The sequence below is a fragment of the Adiantum capillus-veneris genome, chromosome 1 (assembly GCF_014529385.1).
Source record: "Adiantum capillus-veneris isolate H3 chromosome 1, ASM1452938v2, whole genome shotgun sequence".
Lineage (NCBI taxonomy): Eukaryota > Viridiplantae > Streptophyta > Polypodiopsida > Polypodiales > Pteridaceae > Adiantum > Adiantum capillus-veneris.
The window spans coordinates 44,063,803-44,070,615 of record NC_140931.1 but is presented as its reverse complement, the minus strand read 5'-3'; positions in this window follow the sequence as shown (position 1 = coordinate 44,070,615).

Sequence of the window (6,813 nt, the reverse complement as noted above, 5' to 3'; positions counted from 1 at the left end):
TCGCGCAACCCCGAGAGTACTCCCACTCTTCCTCAGTCACTTCGTCACCGCATTGTTGTGCGCTTTTCAATTGGTTGTGCAACCATCTTAAGCTCATGAATGTTGGTAGGCTCTCCAGACCCGTCGGATAGTGCATCGGTGGTCGTCTTCCCCGTCTCCACTCGATTCGTGCCCTTTGTCGCTCTTGCTTTGCATCCTCATATTGTGAAATCCACTTTTGCATCACTGGATTGTGAAGCATGCAAAATCGGTTGATTTTAGCCTCTAGATCTTCCGTCATCTTCTTCTCAACACCGAGATTGCACATGACAATCCCAGATATGCGCTCATCATCTATGGTTCACCATAGCGTGTCCCGGGCTTTATCAATTCCGTCTAGCCACTCTCCAATGTACACTAGGGACTCTAATACCAACCAACCTTCTGCCATGCTACCCTCCGGACGTGCCTTTTGACGCACATATCCCTTAAGCGTTTTCATGAAACGTTCTAAGAAGAACATCCATCTGGAATGAACTGTGCCAGCTATTTCCACCTCATCAACTATGTGAACAAGAAGATGCACCTGAATGGTTAACGTGGTAGTGATAGCCGTTTTTCGGCTCTCCATAATTGCCATAGTAAGCTACCTCACCCTACCGAAATCACCCAAACACTATGGCTATCCCTACCATTTCACTGTAAATAGGCGTGTGTGAATTAGGGGACTTTTTCCATATCTTCTTAAAAAACCCTCAGCTAGCTAGTCACTGGGCTAGGTGAGCCAAAAAAAATAAAAAAAATAAAAAAAATAAAATTATATTATGGCCTCTTTGTGTGTAAATATTTCATTGTATATATGGCCTAAATATAGGGATTTTTTATAATTATTTTGGTATTTTATTTAAATATTTCTACTTAGGTGTGTGTTTTATTAAACATATGTACACCTTCTTTCATCCTCTTACACCATAAGTATATTTTTTGCCAATATGTACATACTCTAACCTTATATTTTTCCTTTATACAAATCACTCCCACATTTTCACCCTCACCCTCGTGAAAACAAAAAATTGATTTCTACTCATTGGTCGAGTTTATTATATTATTTACTTGCATACCTTTTCCTCTTTCACCCAAAATAATTCAAAGAGGGACCATATCATATGATTCCAATATCTTTCCATATCCATAACTCCTCCATATTTTTATTATTATTTTTACTCATTATTCTAACACCATGTGCTCATTGAGCTAAAGTCCATGAATAGTCCATACACTAGTCCCACCATGTATATATTTCTTTATTCACCAATAATCCTCCTCCATGCATGTGTCAAGGGCAACTTGGATGCTTTGTATTATGATATGACAAAGGAGGGGCTCACTCTTGGATGCATTGTACAAATTCAACAAAGGAGGGGTCCACTAAAAGACTTTTGCAAGCATAAAAACAGGCTTTTTGGTGAGAATTTTGGCACCTATCTCCACTCCGAATTTGGAGCAGTGGTCAAAAGAGAAAATGTAGCCCACGCTCTGAATAATCACCTCAAAATTTTTTCATGATTTTTGGAGCTACCAACGGTGAGCTATGATTTTTTGAGTGGACCCCAGTCTGCCCACTTTTTTCACAAGTAGCCCATAGTCTTCTCTCACCTCTTTCCACACTTCTACACACACACACACACACACACACATTTCTCTCAATCCCTCACTCAAACCTGCACCTTCAATGGTTTCTCTCACCTTCTTCACCATTAACCTCCCCACTTACTCCCATAGCTCTCATATGAGCTCTCCATGTACATATACCATCTCTATGCCTCTCTCTATTATCTCCAAAGTACAATTCCATCTTACTCCTTATATATATACATAAATTCAGCATGTGTACCATGCTTAACCTCTGCAAATCAAAAGATCTCATCAACGGAATTACCATTTTCATCACGATGATCAACCTTGGCAGCGGTGGCGTAAAGAAGAGAAGACGAAGAAGAAGATCGATGGTCATTTTGAGAACCTACACAAGTAAGTCCAAAACTTCTTCAAGCTTCACCATCACAAGGATTTGCTCACTTCATTCAACCATCTTACTCCAACCATCCCACCCATTCTACCCATTGTAAATATATCATTAACTTTCTAGTGATTACTAACACTAACCACTAACATACTAACACAAAATAGCCATTGATCTAACCATAAAAGACACCTCACCTCAAGACATGTGTATAGTAACTCTCTCTCTCTCTCTCTCTCTCTCTCTCTCTCTCTCTCTCTCTCTCTCTCTCTCTCTCTCTCTCTCTCTCTCTCCCCTTCCTTAAAACTTACTTTCACCTTATCTACCATCAATAATGCTCTCTTTTGAGCCCACACCCATGACTCAAGCAGACAAAGAAGGCCCGCAATGTTTTGATATTCAAAAAAATCATAATCCTGATTTGTTAGCTTGTAAATTAGGATTTCCAATAATCTTAATATGGGGTCTCCAACCTATAAATAGGCCCCTCTCCTTCTTGTAAAACAACCTCCAACATCTCACATAGCACCCCAACACTCTATGCGTGAGGAGAGACTTAGGTGTAGCAACCACTTGTGAGCTTCACTCTTGGTGTGAGAGAAGCCTTCAAGCTACACATTGCAAGTGAGAGAGCATGAGTTCCACAAATCTCAAAACCACTATTGTACATGCTCCTTCATCATCAATAAATTGAGGTTTGGTGCATCAAAGGCGTGATTCGACGTTCAAATCTTCGTCCTTCCATTTGTGCAATACGGTTTGGTGAATTCAAGGTGACTTGTGTATTTTGAGTTTTATCGGTTGATCTTGATTTTAGAAAGTGTTTTAGTGTGTTTTCCGTTGCCAGTTTTGTGTCCATTGTAAGAGGGTATTGTGGTGAGAGGTCTCCCACACCCTAAGACAGTGTGTGTGTGTTTTGGCAATGATTAGCAATCACTAAGCATTGAGTGATTTTTGTACAAGTTCTACGATAGCATCATAACGAACCATCTCCATTTGCAAGTCACAAATAAGGTATTACGCAAGATCCTTCCCTCTCTCTCTTCCCTTTGCTCTAGCTCTCTCTGGTCCATTTCATGTGTGTCTTGGTGTGAGGTTGTTTGTGAGTGTTGTGTGGTGCATCTTCTTGGTTGTGCCAAAATCTCTCTTGCGTCCTAGTTCGCATACCATAACTAGGTGGTGCCCCTATCTTGTTTGGGTTTGGCTGTGGGTTTGTTGTTGTGTTGTGCTTGTGGTTGCCCCAGTCCCAATTGAGCAGCACGGGAGCCTTGAGGGGTGTTTAGAGGTCGCCTCTCTTGTTGCCCACCCCGGACCGCCTCAGTAGTAGGAAAATGTTTCTCAAACATGCACACAAGCTCCGCAGCATTTAGTTTGGCGAATGGTATGGAGTCTACGTTGATCTCCTTTTGTGAGATCCATTGCACCAGCTTTGCAAGTTTGTAGATTGTGTTACGGATGTCGAGAGACAAACATCCCTCAATGGCAAGCGGTAAAATAAACTGTAAAGTATGTGCAGCAATGATATTAAAGTCCACATTTTATGCAATGATATTAAAGTCCACTATGAACGTACCTGACACATTTTATGCCAATCGTGTGACTTCAAACCGGTAAGCTTTCCTTCTTTAGTAAAACACGTTCGGAGCGAGTGCATTACGCCAGTGGGGGTCCGCAAAGATCGAATGGTCTCTTTTACTTTGCGTTCTTGGGCTCCTGTGAAAATCCATGGTGCTTTAGGGAGTTTTATCGATCCATCAGACGCTGTTTGCGGCCAATATTGCTCCATACGATCCACATTTCTAAGGTCAACTCTGGCTCCCAAAGTATCTTTCTTGCCGGTCAGATGGTCCCATAGTAGATTACCCACATTCTTGAATATGTGCATTGGATCGAGCAAGTGATTGATCATGAGTCGGGGCCAGTATGGTAACTCGTACCATAGAGATAGTCTCTTCATCCCTGGAGGCAATCCGTCATCGCACATCTCCTTCTGCTCTAACCATGCTTGTGTAGACATCCTTGGTGGCTCTCTTCCCAAAAAGCCGTCGCGTAACACATGATTCTCTGGAAGATACGCTTGATGACCTTCGTAGATTTGCTTCTTCAATGAGGGCGCCCTACGTGCATTCACTCTAGGTCCACATGTGACACATGCTCTGTATCCGCTTGTTTGAAGCCCTGCATGTATACACATGATAATAGATCGACTATGGGAAAAAACAAGATTTACAGTGTCTGAGTGAGGAGTGTCAATAGATCACCTGAGCATTCTGTTAGCCCGGGATAGTCATGCATGGTCCACATTAGAATGCCTCTGATCAAAGCATTCCGTCGTCCTGTGTGTCGGCTCATATCCACCACCTCTATGCCAATCCACAATTGTTGTAGCTCTTCCAATAGTGGACGAAGATACACATCCTATTCTCCACTTTATATCGCCCTGGCACAATCAAGCTTAGCCATAGGTGCCCCTTCTTCGTAGTCAACCACGGGGGAATGTTGTAGTTGACGATGACAACGGGCCATACATTGTAAGATGTTGATCTTTGACCAAATGGATTTACGCCATCCATAGCCAGGCCTAAGCGCAAATTTCGAGCTTCCCTGGCAAAATCCGACCATGTTCCATCTATATGTTTCCAGGCTACGCAATCTGCAGGAATTCGTAGCACACCATCCGAAGATTTATTCTCCTCATGCCATGATGCTAGGGCGACCATGGACTTACATTCGAAGAAATGCTTGATGCGAGGAAGCAGAGGAAAATGTCGCAAAACCTTTTGTGGAATTTTTGTCCCGTGGAGATCTACTCGATATCTTTCGGAATCACATTTCGGACACTTCTCCATGTCTATGTATTCCCCTCTGAAAAGAATGCAGTCATTAGGACAAGCGTGGATAGAATTGTAATCCATCCCCAAGTTTCGCAAAATCTTTCTTGCTTCATCTCGGGAATCCGGCATCACATTGTCAGCTGGTAGTATTTGCTCTTTAAGCAATCTACACAACATAAAAATACGATACAGTCGTGTAAAAATCTATCAGATCATTATACATTTAGAGTTTTATTAAAGTAAACTAATTGTAATAGATCACCTGAAAAGCGCTGTGACGCTAGTGTCACTCCATCCAAACTTTGCCTGCATGTTGAGAAGAACCAGGAGTGCTTTCAATCTAGACATACATGCTCCATTATACAATGGCGTATCGGCTTCACTTTTCATATCATCATAGATAAGCCTTTCTGAATCCATGATCATCTCGATCATTTCATCAATCTCGGACTCAAACATTGCCTCGTTGGGAATGTGCTCTGCATGATCATCCCCCGAGCTGTCAGAGGCTACATCTTGTGGCCTCACATATGCTGCTTGACCAAAGCGCCTGCGAACACGTCTATTGGGTTGCAAGATTGCTGCTTGTTGGCCAGCATCAGAGTCCGACGAGTTATAATTAGCAACAACTCGATCTATAATAGATGGATCGAACTCGCCAAATTCGCGAACGTGCTGCAAAGAAACACGTCTTGTCCGTCGCACAGCATGCTTGCATTGATTACAAGGACATAAGACCCTCGTTGAGAGATAGGTGTTTCGGTTGGACGGTCCCACATCCTCGTCACTACTCATAATGAGGATAAAAATCTTATAACCTGGACAAAAAATTTAATATTCTATTGGAATTCTTCGTCTTATCTCTCTCTCTCTCTCTCTCTCTCTCTCTCTCTCTCTCTCTCTCTCTCTCTCTCTCTCTCTCTCTCTCTCTCTCTCTCTCACATTCTCTAGTCATGTCCAATCCCCGCACACCTCGGTCTAGAGGTGCACGGAGATCAGAACCACCGGGTTATAATCTCATCTTTATTGGTCAATACCTATATTTGTGGGTACAAGAAATCTACAGACCCACGTCTACATGATACTGCATGTATTGGACAAAACCCCTTTGCCTCTTCTCTAGCTGTAGCACTTCACAGCATCTTAACATCTTTTCACAGTAGATCTTTTCACTGTTCGTCTAACTCTAAACCCTAAACCGTAAGTAATTCTTGCGTGGACTCGATCTAACGTAAATAAGCGTAAATCTAAATAAACATAAATCTAGCTAAAAATAAACCTAAATCTAATTTAACGTAAGTCTACATCTAACCTAATCTTTAACGTCTTTTGGGATAGTTTCCTACGACGTTAAAACTCTCTTCTTCTTGTGTGTGTGTGTGTGTGTGGGTAAACCTAAATAAACCTAAGTCTAATCTAATATAAAATAAATCTAAATCTAACGTAAATTATGTTATATTAAAAACAAAGAACTAAACTAACAGGGATTAGAAGAATCTTAAAACTGATTTAACACATAATTTTTCACATAACTCAGCAAGAGTTGGCATTCTCATCACTAAAGATGTGAGAGTTAACTTCCGGCGGTGACGCTGCCTCATCTCCATCCACATCTGACGACAGCAATTGGCCCTTTGGACCGTTCTTGCTCTTGTTACTAACTTTGAAGTTGCTGTTGAATGACTAGAGGTTGTCTAGATGGTCATTGTCGGGGATGTAGTGACTCTTGCCGCCCTGAAGATCCACCTTCTTCCCTATCTTCTGAAGACATTTCACTAGTACTTTTGGATCGACGGACCCACCATGAGTGAAGGCAGCAATACCCTATATTCCATTGAGGGCTTTCTTCACCCGCTTCATGCAGGCATCGCAGTCTATGGAGACCTAAATCTAATCTAATATAACAAAAATCTAAATCTAGCGTAAATAAACGTAAATCTAACTAAAAATAAACATAAATCTAATCTAATTTAACTT